Below are 17,745 nucleotides of genomic sequence, written 5' to 3'. Positions count from 1 at the left end.
GTCAAAAGAGCGAACAGACAAATGGATAAGAAAATGTGATCACTAATGGCAGGATGCACTCACTATTGATGGTGAATCATGGGATTCAATAAGTTATTTATTTATTATATAAGTAACACATAACCAATATCTCTTTTAAAAATTAATCTTAAATACAGGCAACTAGAGTGACTGTCTTGACTATTCCTTTGCTATTTACAAAGAAAAATAGATTCTTTAGCTCAAACTTAGGATCTTACAGAGAAAGAGAGGGAGGAAGAAGGAGGAAAAGCTATGGCTGAATGTACTCATCTTTTAAGAATCAAATTTTATTTGAATGCTATTACCAATATGATCGCCAGGGTTATTTCTTGAATCAACGCATTTTATGGTATAAACGTGTTCTGTTGTACCTGAGAAAGCTGCTTTCATTTACCTCCGAGTAAAAGGACACCGGAGGGTAACAGTTAAGAAAAGAAAAAGCCCATATTATTTCATACACCTTTTTAGTTCCAGGTCATTTTTCAAAGTACAAAAACAGAGCATCACTTAAATATCCCTGAAGATGACCGGCAGTCATTCAGTGGCCTCAAGTACTATTTTCTGAAAAATACCTAAGTGAATAGAAAGAACATGTATTCAATCTTTGCAAGTTATATCATTTTCCTGAGTGGTTTTCTTCATCACAAGGAAAAATATACACACACACGCACCCCTAAAATTTTCTAAATCTGTAAAAAAAAATATAGAACAGATCTACTGTCTGCTTTTTGAGCACACAGATCAGATGGCTGTATGTCCCAATAACACCTAGAATATGATGGCTGCTCAGTGATCTGTCCTACAATCACTACCGCTGAAGTCAAACCACCATGTTCTTGTGCCTGGGTTATTCATCTCTGCACCTGCCTATCTCCCTACAATCCATTCTCAGTATAGAAAGCAGAATCATCTCTTCAAAACTTAGGTCAGATCATGTCACTTCTCTAGTCAGGTTTCCTATCTCACTTCTAGTAAAATTAAATTTCTTTACGACATTCTACAAGGTTCTGTGTCACATGCACCCTGCCCATTACCTTTCTGATCATATAACGTTTTACTCTTGACCTTGTTTCCTTGGCTCTAGCTACACTAACTTTTTGCTGTTCCTCATATGGCAGGGCCATTCTCAACGGTGTGCTTCTTCCTCCTGACTTCAATGCTCTTTCCTGAGATGTCTGTGTGGCTCACTCTCTCCCTTCCTTTAAATCTTTGCTTAAATGTCAGCTTCTCAGTGAGGCCCTTCCTGACTACCGTATTTGAAACTGCAATTCCTCTCCCAATATTCCCTAAGCTGCTCCATGGTTTATATTTCTTCCTAGCACTTTTCTACATATTTTTCTATTTGTTTATTTTATCTCTCTATCCTCTTGACACCTCACTAGAATGTAAGCTCCATGAACACATGGATTTTTGTCAGTTTTGTCCTAAAACCCTGCATAGTAAATAAATATATGCTGAAAGGTCATATTGTGCACCTCAGATCCAATCAACCACGGTCTATGCAGTGGGAGGCCACGGGAAGACCAGGTTTACAAAGAGGGGGTGTCAGGGAAGGAGAAAATAATATAAGCATATATTGTTACCTATTTCAAAATAAAGAAACAATGCTCAAGACCACTTGGTAGCTTGCTCAGGGTTATATAACTAATTAGTGGTGGAAAGGGAATCAAATTTAAGTCCTGCACAATCGAGTTCATAATCTTTGAGTGATCACATAGCCATAGCTTCACATGACCTGAGGTGCGTTAGTAAAGAGATTCCAAGCTACCTCATCACGTATAGTTCTGAAACTGACTTTTTAATTGGGAAATCACTAGGTTCTCATTTAATTAGATCCTAGTTATTTAGCTCCCAGTTGGCTATTTAAGTCATATACGTTGTCTATCTACTTAATGACGCTATTACACAAATTTGGGCCAAACTGAACCGTGATGTCTCTTCATGACCTCAGGTCGATAGCTTTCCTCTTCACTTCAGAAGTTTGAAACCATATACTGTAAGAGCCTTTCATCTTAAAGTCACCTAAAGTTTAAGTTGCAGCTGCTGTGTTTGTAAAGTTTGTGGTATTCAGAGGGTCTGTTTAATGTCTGATATTGATAGGGTGAGGATATCAGGTTGGTGACATTTACCATTATTTCTGATGAACATAATAGGAGTTACTTTTGGAAAAGTATGTCTAATAAAAACTTATAACACAAATGGGCTCATACACTTGTGAATGGATTAATCCCCAAACAAATTTTAAAAAAGATTTGTAGCTATATTGCAGAAAGCAGACTTCCACTGTAAAGAAAGACTCTAAGTTAAGATAAAGGGAAACTTTAATTGCATCAGGGCCAATGAGTCTCAGAAGAATTGATCCAAACTGCTAAAGTTTAGGGAGAATAAAGCTAACTGAAGATTAGATTTTTTGAATTACGTCTTAAAAAATGCATCATCTTGTGCTCACTTTTCTTTCAGTTCAGTGATTCGCTATTGCTCTGCCCAATTTCTCTCTCTTAGGAAAGCATCACTAATTAGAAATCAGGTAGTTTTTATGCAGAAAAGTATTACTTTTCTGTTTTTAAGAACATACTTTATTTTTTATATCAATGACTATCAGAGTTAGAAAGAAAATTATAAGGCCTTAAAAATTAAGGCATAATTTTAATCATATTTTAAATTGTTTAAAATTATATAATTTTAAATTATGTAATAATATTTAATGTATAGATGGTTAGATAGGCTATTAAGAGCCACTGATTTTCTTTATGTATTTAAGAAACTGCTTATAAAATTAATCCAGTAGATTTCCTTTACCAAATTTCAAGGTCTGATTCAGGGGAGGCTTGTCAATTTATATTACAGTGAAAAAAGTCCTTTTTTCTTTTTTAAGCACCTACTGTGTGCTTGGAACTGAGAATTTATCATAGAGCCTATTGAGACTATAGTAGATTAACAGCTAAGGACTCTTTCTCCTCTTTCTTAGGAACTGAAACTTAATTTAATTTCCCATCTCGTTTTATCTATATTTTTCTCCTCTCCTTCACCCCAACTCCAAGAAGGAAGGTAGGAAGGAAGGATGGAAAGAAGGGACAAAAAGAATTGCAATCCAGAAAAGCAGGGTCCATACTTACTGTAGACTTTAAACTTTTAGAAGTTTGGAATTGATGACACAATATAGAGCTACCATGTTAGTATCTTACATAAAAACCACAACTAGCCTGTCATCATACATTGCCTTATATAAAATTAGCCTTATTAGATTTTTTTCTAGGAACTTTTGAATAAAATTTTTATTTTGAGGTAATTGTATATTCACACATAATTCTAAGAAATAATACAGAGTAATCCAGTATACTCTTCATCCAGGTTCCCCCAATAGTAACATCTTGCATAACTATAGTACAACAATACAACTAGAAAATTGACATTGACACAATCCAACAGTCTGATTAAGATTTTACCAGTTTTACATGCACTCATTTGTGTGCGTCTGTATGTGTGTATATTTAGTTCAGTGTCATTTTATCACATGTGTAGATTCATGTGACCACCACGACAGTCAAGAGAGACCAGTTTCATCAAAAGACACCTCCCTCTCACACACCACCCTAATTCCTGGCAACCACTAATTTGTTCTCCATCTCTATAATTTTGTCATTTCAAGAATGATACATGAATGGAATCATACAATATGTAATCTTTTGATATTGGCCTTTTTTTCACTCAGCATAATTCTCTGAAGATCTATCCAAGTTGTTTCATGGTGGAATAGAATTCATGATGCTATGGACTGAATTGTGTTCCCCCCAATTCATGTGTTGAAGCTCTAATTCCCCAATGTGACTGAGATACGGTCTTTAGGAGATAACTAAGGTTGAATTAGATCATAAGGGTGGGGCCCTAACTCAGCGGGGCTGTGGTCTTATAAGAAGAGGAAGAAAGAGAGAGATCTCTTTATTTCTGCCACTTGAGGACACAGTGAGAAGGCAGCCATCTGAAGCCAGGAAGAGAGTTCTCCCCAGAGCTTAACCATGCCAGCACCCTGATCTCAGATGTTCAGCATCCAGAGTAGTGAGAAAACCCATGTCTGTTGTTTAAGCCACTCAGTCTGTGGTATTTTGTTATGGCGGCCTGAGCTGATTAGTACACATGGTATGGATATATCAGTTTGTTTAACCCAGGGCCTCTTGGTTGCTTTCAGTTTGGGGCTATTATGAATAAGGCTGCTATTAACATTCACGTATAGATTTTTTGTATGACGTAAGTTTTCATTTCTCTGAGGTAAATGCCCAATAGTGCACATGCTTGGTTGTATGATAAGTGTCTGTTTAGTTTTGTAAGAAACTGTCTTACAACAAAGATGGCACTGAGAGTGAAGAAGGAAGTCCCTGCCCCACCCAAAGCTGAAGCCAAAGCAAAGGCTTTGAGACCAAGAAAGCAGTGCTAAAAGCCATCCACAGCCACAAAAAAAAGATCTCCATATCACCCACCTTCAGACTGCCCAAGACACTGCGGCTCCAAAGGCAGCCCAAATAACCGCAGAAGAGCACCCCTAGGGGAAGCAAACTTGACCACTACGCCATCATCAAGTTCCCCATGACCACCGAATCAGCCAGGAAGAAGATATACAACAACACACTTGTGTTCATTGTGGATGTCAGGGCCAACAAGCACCAGATCAAACAGGCTATGAAGAAGCTCCATGACATTGATGTGGCCAAGGTCAACACCCTGATCAGGCCTGATGGGAGAGGAAGGCATATGTTTGACTGGCTCCTGCCTATGATGCTTTGGATGTTGCCAAACAATTGCAATCATCTAAACTGAGTCCATTTGGCTAATTCTAAATATAAATTTTTATGCCATGAAAAAAGAGAAACTCCCCTTACACTTTTGCTAGCATGGTTGTACCATTTTACATTCTCACCAGCAATATATGTGTGGTCCGGTTTCTCCACATCCTCACCAGCATTCCATATTATTGCTATTTTTTGTTTAGACATTCTTATAGGTATATTGTGATATCTCCTTTTGGTTTTAATTTGCATTTCCCTAATGGCTACTGATGTTGAACACTTTTTCATGTGGATCCTACTATGGATTTTTTTCAAAGACATGCACTGAAATACCAACAAATTTGGTCAAGAGATTTTTGTTATGAGGCAAAATATTTTATTCTGTAAAGCTCAATTTTTATCCACAAAACTTTAAGAAAATAAAATCTAGAATTTTTTTGGACTCATAGGAAGTAGAATAGATACTTGAAGCTGTGGATGTCACTAGTCTTTTTTGTTTGGCTTGGGAGCAACTTTTTCTATGTTTTTGAAAAGACGTCATCAGTGTAACAATGTAGTCCAAACCTTAACCGTTCTGTAAAGTCTTCTCTTCTAGGAGGTGGGGAGCTGCCCAGCATCCACCTTTAATCCTGCAAAGCATTATGGGAGGACAAACAGCTCTTTAGGTAGACACTCGCATCTGCATTAGGAATGGAGCTCTTTCTCACACAGTCTTCAGATGTCTTGAATTATGGCTTTGGCTTTCAAATGTCTTCCTATGTACCTGCAAAGTAAGAGTTAATAGCAGTCGTAATAATGAATCACATAGAAGTCTGCTGTAATTAATTGTTAAATAATCAACATTTAATAAGCAAATGAGTGTTTAAGTAGAATATGTGCTGCCAATAAGGGAAATTGATAACCACAACCTTAATTAAAGAGAATAATCTAAACACTGTCAGTTAACTTGAAAGAAATATTTTCCAAATAAGCTGCAAATTGGATAATTAGGAGTTGATAGTGATAAGAGATTTGCTTTCACTAATCTCATTTATTTTGCTTACCTCCTTTTGTGTACTGAGCCTAAAGTAAAACAATGTCCTAAAGCATAAATAAAAAGAATTGCATTCCTTTAATTATTTGAGGAATGCTAGTTCTTTCCGACTTGCCAGCAAAATAAGTCTTATCAAATAAACATAAAACATAAATTTAAAATCTACCATCTCCTATTTCTGATAGTAGCATGGGGGAGGAGTGTGGGCTCTCTCTACCCCGGGGGACTCTTAGAGGCAGCCATTGGGGCAGCAAGTCCGTTAAAGCTTCTAGTACATTTAGGGTATAACCATAATACATCTAGCAAAATTACTAAATTCTGATGGTAACATTTCATAGAAAAGTTCCGTTTTGCTGAGCATTGTTTTTCGTATTTGAGGGGCAGCAGTACTTCTTTCAAATGTTACTGTCCCTTCTTTATTGTTGTTTGTAGACTCTCTTGGCAGAAGCCCAATCCAACCCAGAATTCTCCGTCCCATTTTAATTTTACCTCTTTGTTGCTGTTATCTCTGAATTAGAAATTTCTCATTTGTGCGTATATTACCAAAAATGACTATTACTTATTTGTTGCCTAACGTGGGCCTGGGGTCTGCTTTTAGTCCTTTTCATGTGGTAGATTAATCCTTTGACCCTCACTATCACCTTTGCAAAACATCCTATTATTATCTTCATTTTATGGATGAAGAAATTGAGGCTTAGAGTCATTGCCGAAGGCCGTAGAATGAAGACGATTTAAAACCCACATTTATCTGATTCTAGAGCAAAGGTGTCCCCATTTTGTTCTATTAAAGTTTTTCATAGTCCTTCAGAAACAAGACTGTAAATTAAATATTAATAGAAAAGCATTCACTGAGTACTGTAGATTCAGCGTATAAATAACCTCAGGAAAAATTAATTCTAAAGCATATTTCATCACCAACCAGCAGGTACATAGAATCTGTCAAATTAGAATTAGGTGGTCAAATTATTTTTCTTTTAAATTTTGTCACGTTATCCATTTAAAATCATCCTTGGTGCTTTATAATAAAAGGGGCTTTTCTACAAACAACAACAATTAACTAGTAGGTTTAGCAATTGCCAACACTTTAAATGTCAAGCGATTTGCAGTGATTTATTGATGTTTTTACAAATGACTTCCATAGCAGTCATTTATCCTTAAAGCAGTCATTTATCCTTTGTGAAAGACCGTGCTTTTACTAAAAAATATTTTTATTATTTAAAATACCAAATTTTCTATTCTGAAGTCATTTAACAAAGTTTATCCATTCTCAATCAATTCAGTACACTCTTTTGACTTAGCTTTCAAAACCAAAAGGATTCCTTCTAATTAGCCCTCTCTATTCTTTAGACAAAAATTCACTATTTAGTTAGCAGTTGTGTTGTCTGTTTTTTTGCCAGAATATTCTATAGAAGAAGGCTCAAAATGTAAAGAGTACTACTACTCGTTATTTTTAAACCTTGGTCCTTCAATTCTCCGCTCTCAGTTTGTACCTTTAATTTCTCTCTTCATTGGCTCCTTTCAGTGTATAGATATATTCAGGTTATACTCATCTTGAAAAATTAAAAATATTAATAAATGAAAAAATAGCCCTTCCTTAAAGCCATGTCCTGCCAAAGCTTCTACCATAGCCCCCTCCTTGTTAATCATCCTTAAAGAGAAGGCTGCTATCTCCTCTTTGTCACTTCCCATTCATTTTTCAACCCACTGCAATCTGCCTCTGCTTCCCACCCTCTAGGCTGCCTTAGTATTGCCAGGGTCAGTGAACAGTTTCAGTGCTTATCTTACCTAGCATTCTCTGGTACTCAATACTGAGGATCATTTTCTATACTTTATACTTATATTGTTTTCTTTTAAAAATTTTCAAGATGAAAATTTATTTTAACTTCTATTTGTGCTGTGAGAGAGAGTGTGTGTGTGTGTTGGGGTCATTTTAAGAAAAAGTGTTTTTAAAAATCTTCTTCATGTTATTAACTAGTAAACATTACCACACTAGGACTTTATTACATCATTTTTGATTCTTGAGCCCTTATTTCTATAAGCCACTGTGAGGGTTTATGGGAATAACCCAAAGTCACAAATATTCTACTTATTTATTTAAAGAGAGCTGAATGCCACCGGACGTGTAAGTCAAGATTGCTAGCCCTTTTATTTGAACCTATGTCAATAGTTTTGCTCTTTAGATGTATGGAACTGAATTGAGGGGGACACAGAGAATACGGAGAAAAGCTAATGGTTTTAGTAAAATTTAGCACTTTAACAAGGAATTGGGAAGAACTGGATCTGAGTTAGGAATTCTAGTGAGGCAAATAGTAAAGAGGAAACAAATCCTGGGTTCAATTTTAAGTTTGTTGGGTTTGTAACACTTTTTTTCCAGCATAAATCAATTTGATATCTAATTCACAAACACTGTGGGATAGCACAGCAATTGAAGCCGGGGTGGATGGAGGTTAAATCTAGTGTTACACTTTTTCTTCATAGTAACCGTATCTTTTCTACAAAGGTCAGTAATAGCAATTTCATTTGGGGACTATAATATAGCAGGTAAAAAATCAAATGAAATCTACAAATGTCACTTTCCTTGTTCGTGTTTTTCTTCAGAGCCTTGGAGAGTTAGAAATAGTATGGCTTTTGAAAATCATTTAGATGATTGTGGACTGATGGTGTCCAGTATATTTAAGCATCCAGTGGTGAATTATCTCCAAGAAGATTATATACACAACTCTAGTATGTGAAATAAGTATAATGACTAACTATCATTAAGTGCTTACAATGAGCCAGGCGCTGTGCTAAGTACTTTGTAGATACTATCTCATTTAGTTGTCAAAACAACCCAATATGGTAAGAACTGCTAAGATGCCTAACTAATAGATTACAAATTTGAAACTTAGAGGAATTTGATAATAACTTAGCTGAGGTGCCACGGATAGTAAGTAGTAGAGGGAAGTTTAATTCCAAGCAACACTAGTAACGTGAGCAGATAAGTGTACAGATCCTTGCAGCGATGAGGGAACCGCACCATTACCTTGGAGTGGCACTGGCTAGGTCCACCTTTTAGCCCTTACAGTATTTCCTAAGGAAATTCCAATGACCCACAGCTCTGGAGTATTAAAAAATATCCAAATTTTCCATTCCAAGTGGTAGACCAAATGATTCCTCTCCCTTCTGAGTGTCAATTTAAATGATTTTAAAGGAATACAAAAGGCATAAACACACCGTGCCCGTCATTCACTGAGTTGCTCAGGCCACAACCCTAAGAGCATTTCTGATGCTCCTCTTGCTCTCCCATTGTCACATCCACTCCAACAAGTTCAATTTTTTTCTATCATTAACTATACCCTGAGTATTACCACTGCTTCTGATACTGCCTGCCTGCCACCATCTTAGTCAACACACAGTCATCTTTTTCCCAGACTATTTCAGTGGCCTCCTAAATGGTATTTCTGCTTTCTCTCTTGCCCCCTCCAGTTAATTATCCAGACATAGAGTGACCTTTTAAAGATTTAAGTCATCATTTCTTTCTCCTGCTCAAACAGTCCAGTGGTTTATGAGAGTAAAATTTTTTTTTTTCACAGTCTCTACATGATCTGACACCAACTTGACGTCAACTCCTTCCCTCTCCCTTTTATTCACTCTACGCCAAGTCCCCTGGCCTGCTCTCTATTCCTCAGAGAATACAAGCTCACTGCTTTCTCAGGACCTTGCCCCTTGTCAATCCTTCTTGGGATGTCTTTCAGCAGATATCTGCATGGCTCACTCCCTCCCTTCTCTCAGGTCTCTGCTCCATTATTGCCTCCTTGGAGAAGTTTTCTTTGACTGTTTGATCCGACATAACTCAGCTCCCTTCTCATCCCCTATTCTCTCTCTCTCTTTTTTTTTTTTTAATAACACATCTGTGTAGTAATTTTCTTTATTCCCTCCTCCCCTGAATCCATTCTCTGGTCTCTTCTGCCGGCTCTGTGCCTCTTGAGGCTGCCCTTTGTCGACGCTTCCTGCAGGTGTCATTGCCCCTTGGCTATTGGTTGGGATTGGCCAAGAGGAGCGCTGGCAGGAGAGCAGAGGGTAGAAAAAGAGGTATATCAGGCTATTTATTAGCCACTTGCTTCCTTTATGCTTGAGTCTGTTTTAACTATGGTGGCTTTCCTGTAGGGCCACGACTCCTGTCTGCTGGTACTTTTCCTTCTAGTCACACAGTTCTCTTTACTTGCCTGTCAGGCTTGGAATGGTACAGTTCCCTGCTGTTGCTGGTCCCTGCATGCTTTATCATCCTCTGTTGGTTTCTTTAACTCCGTCCATATCTCTGTATAAAAGTCCCTTTATTAACTCTCTTCAATTAACCCACTGCCGTCTGTATCCTGCCAGAAATCCAATGTCTCTTCCCATTACTTGAAATTTCACATTTCTTTTTTGACATCTGACTTCACCACCATCTAACTTTGTAAGTTTTATGAGGTGTGATAAGTAGAATAATGTTCCCTGACCCCCACCAAGGTGTGCACGTCCTGATCCCCTGACCCTGTGAATATGTCACCTTACATGGTGAGGCTGACCTTGCAGATGTGATTAAGGATACAGCCATTGAGACAGGGAGATTACCCTGGGTTGTCTGGGTTGGCCCAGTCCAATCTTATGAGACCTTAAAAGCAGAGAAGCTTTCCTGGATCGGTCAGAGATGAGACAAAGACAGGAGACACGGAAAGCAGGAGGGAAACTCAATTTGTCATTGCTGACCTGAAAATGGAAGAAGGGAGAAACAGGAGCAAGAGCACACAGTCAGCCTGGGGGGCTGGGAGCAGTACTCAGCAGACAGCCAGCGGGAAATGAGACCCCAAACCACAAGGAACTGCATTTTCCCAATAATCTGAAGCAGAAGGAAATAGATCCTCCCCAGGGCCCTACCAACTTCTTGATTTTAACCTTGTGAGAACTGCGTCGGGTTTCTGACTTACAGAATCATAAGATTTTTGCTGTTTAAGCCACTCAATCTGTGGGATTTTGTTAAGACAGCGATAGAAAACTGCTGCATGAGATTTGGATCTGTCTGAGCCTTTGCTGTGGCTACAGTGCCTAGAACAGTGCCTGCACGGGCAAAGATGCTCAGTGGGGAGCTTCCGAATTACTGAAGTGACTCAATAGATTTTAGAAATCCTTGCCCATCTTAACAAAAAGCCTGTGAAAGAAGATGGTTACTTCCAATATTTACAAAATATGATAGTCCATGAGATTCTCAAGAAGTAAGCTTAGAAAAAAGGGTTTAATGGATTTCACCACAGGTATTTTAGAAACGCCTTACCAAAATAAACTTTCTACTTGATCTGTCATTTTAAAATTCAAATGGCAAATCAATTCCCATTCAAGTTCAAAGTCAGCTTTACCTTTGCAGTATTTAAGATGTAGTGTACCTGATAGCTAAAATAAGGTCTTTAAAGATGTGGATTCATTAAACTACTTCCTGTAAGCTTGTTTGGTTCCTCTTAAATTGTCAAAATCTATTTTTTAATTGAACACACTGTGTAGATCACTTTAACAGCTTTTTTCTGAAAATATCTAATGATGTTGTGCCTTTGTAGCACACCCCACAAACTTAAAAAATCTAATTTAAAACTCTAAATGTGTGATTTTTATGTGTGAAAAGATTCTTACTTAGGCAAACTATATTCTATTATCCTTAAAATAGACTGCATTATCAATTCAAATGTATAACTGATCAAATTAGAAGAGGGCAATTAAAAATAGTCATCTAGGCAACTATTAATTAGTTTTAAGTTTAACTTTCTCTGTACTCCACTTATGTAGAAAGAGACAAGAGTTTGAAGCTAATGCTACATTACAAGAAGTCAAACAGTGTTAAAAATATGCCTGATGGCGTAGTTTTCAAGGTTACTCTGGTCTGAGTATTCTGAGGAGATGCTCACTCAAATCTGGATCTTCAAATATCTGAATTATCAGAAAGTCCAATTTTCCCCCTGTGTGATGTCAGTGTCCTTATAAAGTTTTGCACTTTAGGTTTGTTACCAAACGTAATAAAAACTTTAAGCCCCTCTGGAGAAGAGTGTTTGTTTTTATCTTTATTTTTGATTAGAGTGGTTCTCAAAGTGTGGTCCTGAGTCAACAGCATCAGCATCCCCTGGGAAACTTAGAAATGCCAATTTTTGGGCCCCACCCCAGCTCTACTGGATGGGAAACTTGGGTGTGGAGCCCTGCACTGTGCGTTTGCTAAGCCCTCAGGTCATTCTGAAGCAGGCTCCAGTTGGAGGAGCGCTCCTGCACTAGCCGACATTTCACAGGCTCTTCTACTCATTAACTGAGCAGAATTAAATCGAAATGGGAGATGAGGACACTAAGGTCAACGGGTGCCTTTTATAAAGAATCATGAATTTCTGAAAGTTAGTTGCCTGAGATATAGTTGCTTCTATACATAATAGCTCAATTTCCACAGATTTCCAATTTATCAATAAAGAAACTGGGTAACAAGTTGCTCCGTTTGGGGAGAATTAATAAAGGAGAACCTCTAACCTTGCAAAACATTTGCACGTTTCAGTTACAGTTTTGTTTCTCCCTTTGATCTGTGTGTATCAAGTTTATAAATTGAACACAATACCAAAAAATATATCATGAGATCAAAATAATGATTTTATTGTCACCTTTTAAAGACGTAGACCTGTTTTCCTCTGTTCTGAAAAATGGTAATCCTGACACTCAGTCAATAGATCCCTCGTGATGGATTTGTTCTAATACGTCTGAAGAGGCCCTGTAGCTGCTGAGAGCACTCGATAGAGGGCCCGTGAGGGATCCTCATGGCACCCAGCTGATACATTCATTCCAACAAGTACTTAGGAAGCGCCCACAAGGTATTTAATTACTGCCAGACACTGAACAGGATGCAAAGGAAGGCAATTCTCTGTCCTCCAGGATTTTATAATTTAGCCAGGGATTAAAAGGAAAGGAAAGGGACCAAACATTTCTCTCATACTATCACATGCCAGGCACTGAGCAGGGCAGGAGACAAACTATACCCGTTAATCCGTGTAACCACTCAGGGAAGTTGGCGTTATTCCCAGTTTACAAATAAGGACTCAGCAGTCTGAGACATGCTGAGAATTTGTTCAAATTCATCAGATAAGAAAGTGATGCTGGTGAAATTTAAAATGAAAACTAATACTTAAGTCCATGTAGTTTCCACTGTGCCACGTCTCGTATAGAACATAGGCAGCAAATTCTAGACTTACACAGTGAGTGCCTGAATGCGTGATGCACGTGACTCGGCGGGGAGATTAGAAAAGGAGCGGTAACTGTGATGGGGAAGGGAAGACTTCCCTGCGAAAGTTCAACACAGGTTCATTGAAAGAAAAAGGGTCATGACTTGGATAGAAGAAAAAACGGTTAAAAGTATTCCCGATGGGAGTCACTGTTAAACAGAAATGTCTAGTCGGGAATGAGAAGGGCAAGTTCTGGCAAAGTGATGACGTCAGCCCAGCACAGTTTAGGACAGAATGGCTTTGTTTGGCCCTGGCCATTCACCAAATCACACACTTTAACGATCAAAGGATTGTGGTGAACAGCACTACTTAGCTCCACTTACTGGGTATATTTGCTGGATGTGTCCTTGTACATTCAGCCAAGGGTTTGAGGGTACTACTTCTTTTGGCTTCAGCTTTAGATATGTATTATCTTTCCTCATGTAAGTGATAATTTGCTCCTCTCCTCTGCAGCCAACAAGATTCATTCACTTGAGCTGTATTATCTCTCAAAGAAAACCTCACAGGTACATTTTAATAAATTTCTCAAGTCCCTGGAGTGGAACAAATTCCTAGGAGTATCACGTCTCCCAGGTACTTGTTTGCAGATACTGCAGTGGACCAGAAAAACACAGTTTACTGTGAGGAATCCAGTTTTCATCCGGTTTAGTATTAAGGAAATAGCTATAGATAATTATAGTAAATAAAGCATGTCCGAAGAAAAGATGCATTTGACTGATTAACTTCAGTGGATTTTGATATGCCTCTGTATTTATTTTGAATCAAAGTCCCCAGGTGGAGGGTGAAGGAGATTTCAAGGAGAAATTTCAAAAGTGCCTTTGCTTTGCTCTCTTGTAAAGCGCTCGCTGTGGAAGAAATATTTTTGTCATTTGGTCACTGAATTTCAAAAGGATCTCCTATGATAGAATAGTCATTCCCCAAAGATATTTGATCTACTCTGGGGAATGTCATTGTTCCCGAAGAAGAGAATAACAGCAGCAAGAAAATAATAAACATTCTCTGTAGGATATCACCGTTTTAATTGACTGTGGACACTCAAATCGATTTTTTAATCTACAGACACATGACAAGGTCAGCAACAGAGGAGCTGATAATGATTTATTTTCATAATAGGAGGGATATAGTTAAGATCTGGAATACAAACATGAAGCATGGTACTTTGAAAAGATAACAGGTTTTAAAACCGTAGATATTAATTACACTTTGATTTGATTTTTAACAAAAATTATTTAGAAAATGTTTTTCTTAGGTTATTTTTCATATAGGCTCTTTGAAAAAAGTTTCTTTTTACAATTGTGTGGTCAAAGAATATACACCTAATTTTTAAAGATAAATTTTATTTTTCGCAAAATTTCACATGTACTCGATAAACATTTTTTAAAGTATTTATAAAATTAACAAGGAACAACAAGCGTTGCTTCCTCACTGCTCTCTAGTCTCTCTTCTACTCTATGGAGGCAACCTTTAATTTCTGTTTTGTCTTAGCTACTACTGGTATTTTCCAATTTTTATGGTTGTTGTTGTTGCTGAGGAAGATTAGCCCCGAGCTAACATCTGTTGCCAATCTTCCTCTTTTTCTTGCTTGAGGAAGATTAGCCCTGAGCTAACACCTGTGCCAGTCTTCCTCTATTTTGTCTATGGGTCTCCATCACTGCATGGCTGACGAGCGATATAGTCCCATGCCTGGGATCTGAACCTGTGAACCTGGGCCACCGAAGTAGAGCGTGCCGATCTTAACTACTAGGCCATGAGGCTGGCCCCCAAATATTTTTTTTAATAATGTTTTCACACTGGTTTCCCCTGATTTTTTCAGATATCAATATTATCTATTGATGGACTAACATGGACAATGAGAATTTAGTTTATATACATGATCTCACACAAAGTTACCCTTCTCTCCCAATATAGTTTTAACACATTTATAACTAAATCCTTATTCAGTATTATCATTAATATGACTATGTAAACATTTTTTCCTGGTTCTAGAGAGGCTCTGACTGTTCATTCAATATGTGAACTTTCACTGAATCACCTTGCTTTTTTCTTCTGTACCTCACCAAACAACTCATATATCCATTGGTTGTATATATTTTTAAGATATATATACCGTAAAGAAAATTTTAGATTAAGATCCTATGGCCTCTGCTCTAAATGTGTTTTTCCTCACAATTTAGTTACAAAAAGTGAAATATAGTTGGCATACATAGCATTACCATCATGTTTAAATTTTAAATTTCTTATTTGAAATTTTTCAATATCACCGCTATAGATGATCTTCAAAACTTGTGTAAATATTCCCATTATTAGCTGCTGAAAAGAAGTAGCTTTTGAAAATGATCAATAAAATAGAAAGCCTGAAATAGACCAAATTTATTCCTTCCTCATATATGTTTTTCTCCTTGAATTCTGAGACTGACACCAGTCTTGGTGTTGATTTTGTCACCCTCTTTGGATGAGCATTGTTCACAACTTCTAAAATTCGCACTGGGCAAATTGGCTCTGCATCTATCTTTTGTATTGTACTATAAACTTCCATAGTTGAGAGAGCTCAGTGGTTTCATTCTCTGTATTTATGTCATAATTTGTTCCCCCAAATAAAATGTCTTTAAAAAGGGAATAATCTAGCACTTTTGTTTCACTTTTATTAAAACAACAACAAACTCTAGTATCTTTACATAGACTTTTTGTTTATATCTTTGATATTTTAAGAATTTAATGTAGATACCTATATTTTATTAAACTACATCTCAGAAGTCACTATTGAGTTTTATAAATTGGAACAGCCATTGACTTAGTAAAGCGGACTTCATTCAGGTCTTAAGGAAAAATTTATTTTTTACTCACGATTTACTGTCTCCTGAACTCCATTCAGCAGATTTGTTGGCCCTTGACATTTTGGTGAACCATCTGACAATTTCAATCATAGTTTGAGTTTCAAACAGCAAATATTTGGGATGTTCCAGGTTTCAAATCATATCTAACTCTTCACCCTAAAAATGTCCTTTACTTGGTGCTTAAGGACATTTTTCCATTTGAAATGTTTTCTTTTAGCTTTCTTACAGTCATATTCAAAGCCAAAGAGAGAGATTTTTCCAGTAGTGTGCACTTTTGCAAATACAATTAAGACAGAGGGAAAAAATTCATTATTTAGCAGAATGATACAATTTCCTAGCTGTAAAGCCAGATCATCCTTTGACCTAATTTTTTCTCTTTTCTATTATTTTAATCACAATTCTCATTGGATACTTTGAGTCTTTGACCTAATTCTTTTCTTTGAATGTGCAGAGACCTTATTACACAAAGCAAGTTTAAGTAAAAGAAAGTTAAAATATAACTTTCAAATATATATACAATATGATTCAGAATTTTTTTGCAAATTAATTGTGATTTTTAGTAAGACTAATCAGAAAAATTGCAAAATAATTTGAAGAATATTTATCTGGAAATTAACCTTAGTGAGACTTTATAGCTCTGAAAATGATATAGCACAGCTCCAAATATCAAAAATTTTGAATAGTTAACTATGTATTTTTAACTGTATATATGCTAAATAAAATATAAGAAAATTAGACGGATAAAGGAGTACATATTTTATTTTTAAATGGAGGTTTTTATTTATTTTTTTTAAGAAAAAACGTTGAAACTGAAGAGAGTCTTTACAATAATTTAATGGTCTTCTATGGCAAAAAGCATACCTAGAAAGAATTCAGCCTGATAAAGGATAAGTTGGTAAGAAATATTGCTTATCTGCTTCTTCTCACTCTGTACACCAGAATCTTCACTACATTAGCGAACTGTCTTCCTCTTAGCGTGCATACTTAATTTAGAAAGTTGAGAGGGATTCTTTCACTATGGCCTTTATAATTAGAAACATTAATTTATTGAAAACAACTGGACCCATGTGATGATTTTTGAATGATATGTAAGTTTTAACAAATTTTCTTTAAATATGATTATGAATGTTTTTACAAATCATAAATATGGCAATTGCTATAAAACTTCAGACTCTCATCATTAAAGATTCTTTTGAAGAATGCTATCTTAAAATAATTATAAAAGCATTTAGATTTTTCTTTTTGTCTCATCCAGATGTGACAAATAGAGATCCTCACTATTTTTGTCTAAACCCAATCTGCCCTGGCACATCAATTCTTTGTGTCAAGGAGTATGTAACTATTTGCATAAAAGCATCAATCTCACTTTTCCATTTATTCAAAATTTATTTTAAGTATATTTTATTTACCAATAATATTTCAAAAATGGTTTATCTCTCCACTGCATTCTTTAAAATTCCAACCAGAAATTGCTCTTTACACTTAGAATGTCTTCTATCGATTTCTACATGACCATTCAGCATTCTTTTGATGCTTTCCCAATCTCTATAACTTCAATATTCTGCCCTTTACATTCTGCATTTGAAGACTTGATGGTGATGGGATAATGTTCAGTTCTTCTTGTTAGGGCTGAAGTTTTATGGATATAACCATGATTTTGGAAGAGAGGAACAGTAATTTACCTGTACAGGATCTGAATCCATAAAATTATTAGCATTTTACTTTTTAACAAAATGAGGGAAACAACCACAGAAAATGATCCATTTGAAAATAATTTCATAACTCACTTAACTTGAAAAATAAAAAATCTTATTATAGGC

General features: G+C 36.5%; 1 protein-coding gene and 1 pseudogene across 3 annotated transcripts in view; both read left to right on the top strand.

Annotated features, from left to right (window-relative positions):
• GRID2 (glutamate ionotropic receptor delta type subunit 2) overlaps nt 1–17,745 on the top strand; it is a 1,392,659-nt gene that overhangs the window by 781,444 nt on the left and 593,470 nt on the right. The gene's annotated exons all lie outside the window — the stretch shown is intronic.
• LOC106829522 (large ribosomal subunit protein uL23 pseudogene) lies at nt 4,367–4,847 on the top strand (annotated as a pseudogene).

This window comes from Equus asinus, chromosome 3 (assembly GCF_041296235.1).
Source record: "Equus asinus isolate D_3611 breed Donkey chromosome 3, EquAss-T2T_v2, whole genome shotgun sequence".
In the NCBI taxonomy this organism is placed as follows: Eukaryota; Metazoa; Chordata; class Mammalia; order Perissodactyla; family Equidae; genus Equus; species Equus asinus.
This window is presented reverse-complemented; position numbering and strand designations above follow the sequence as displayed.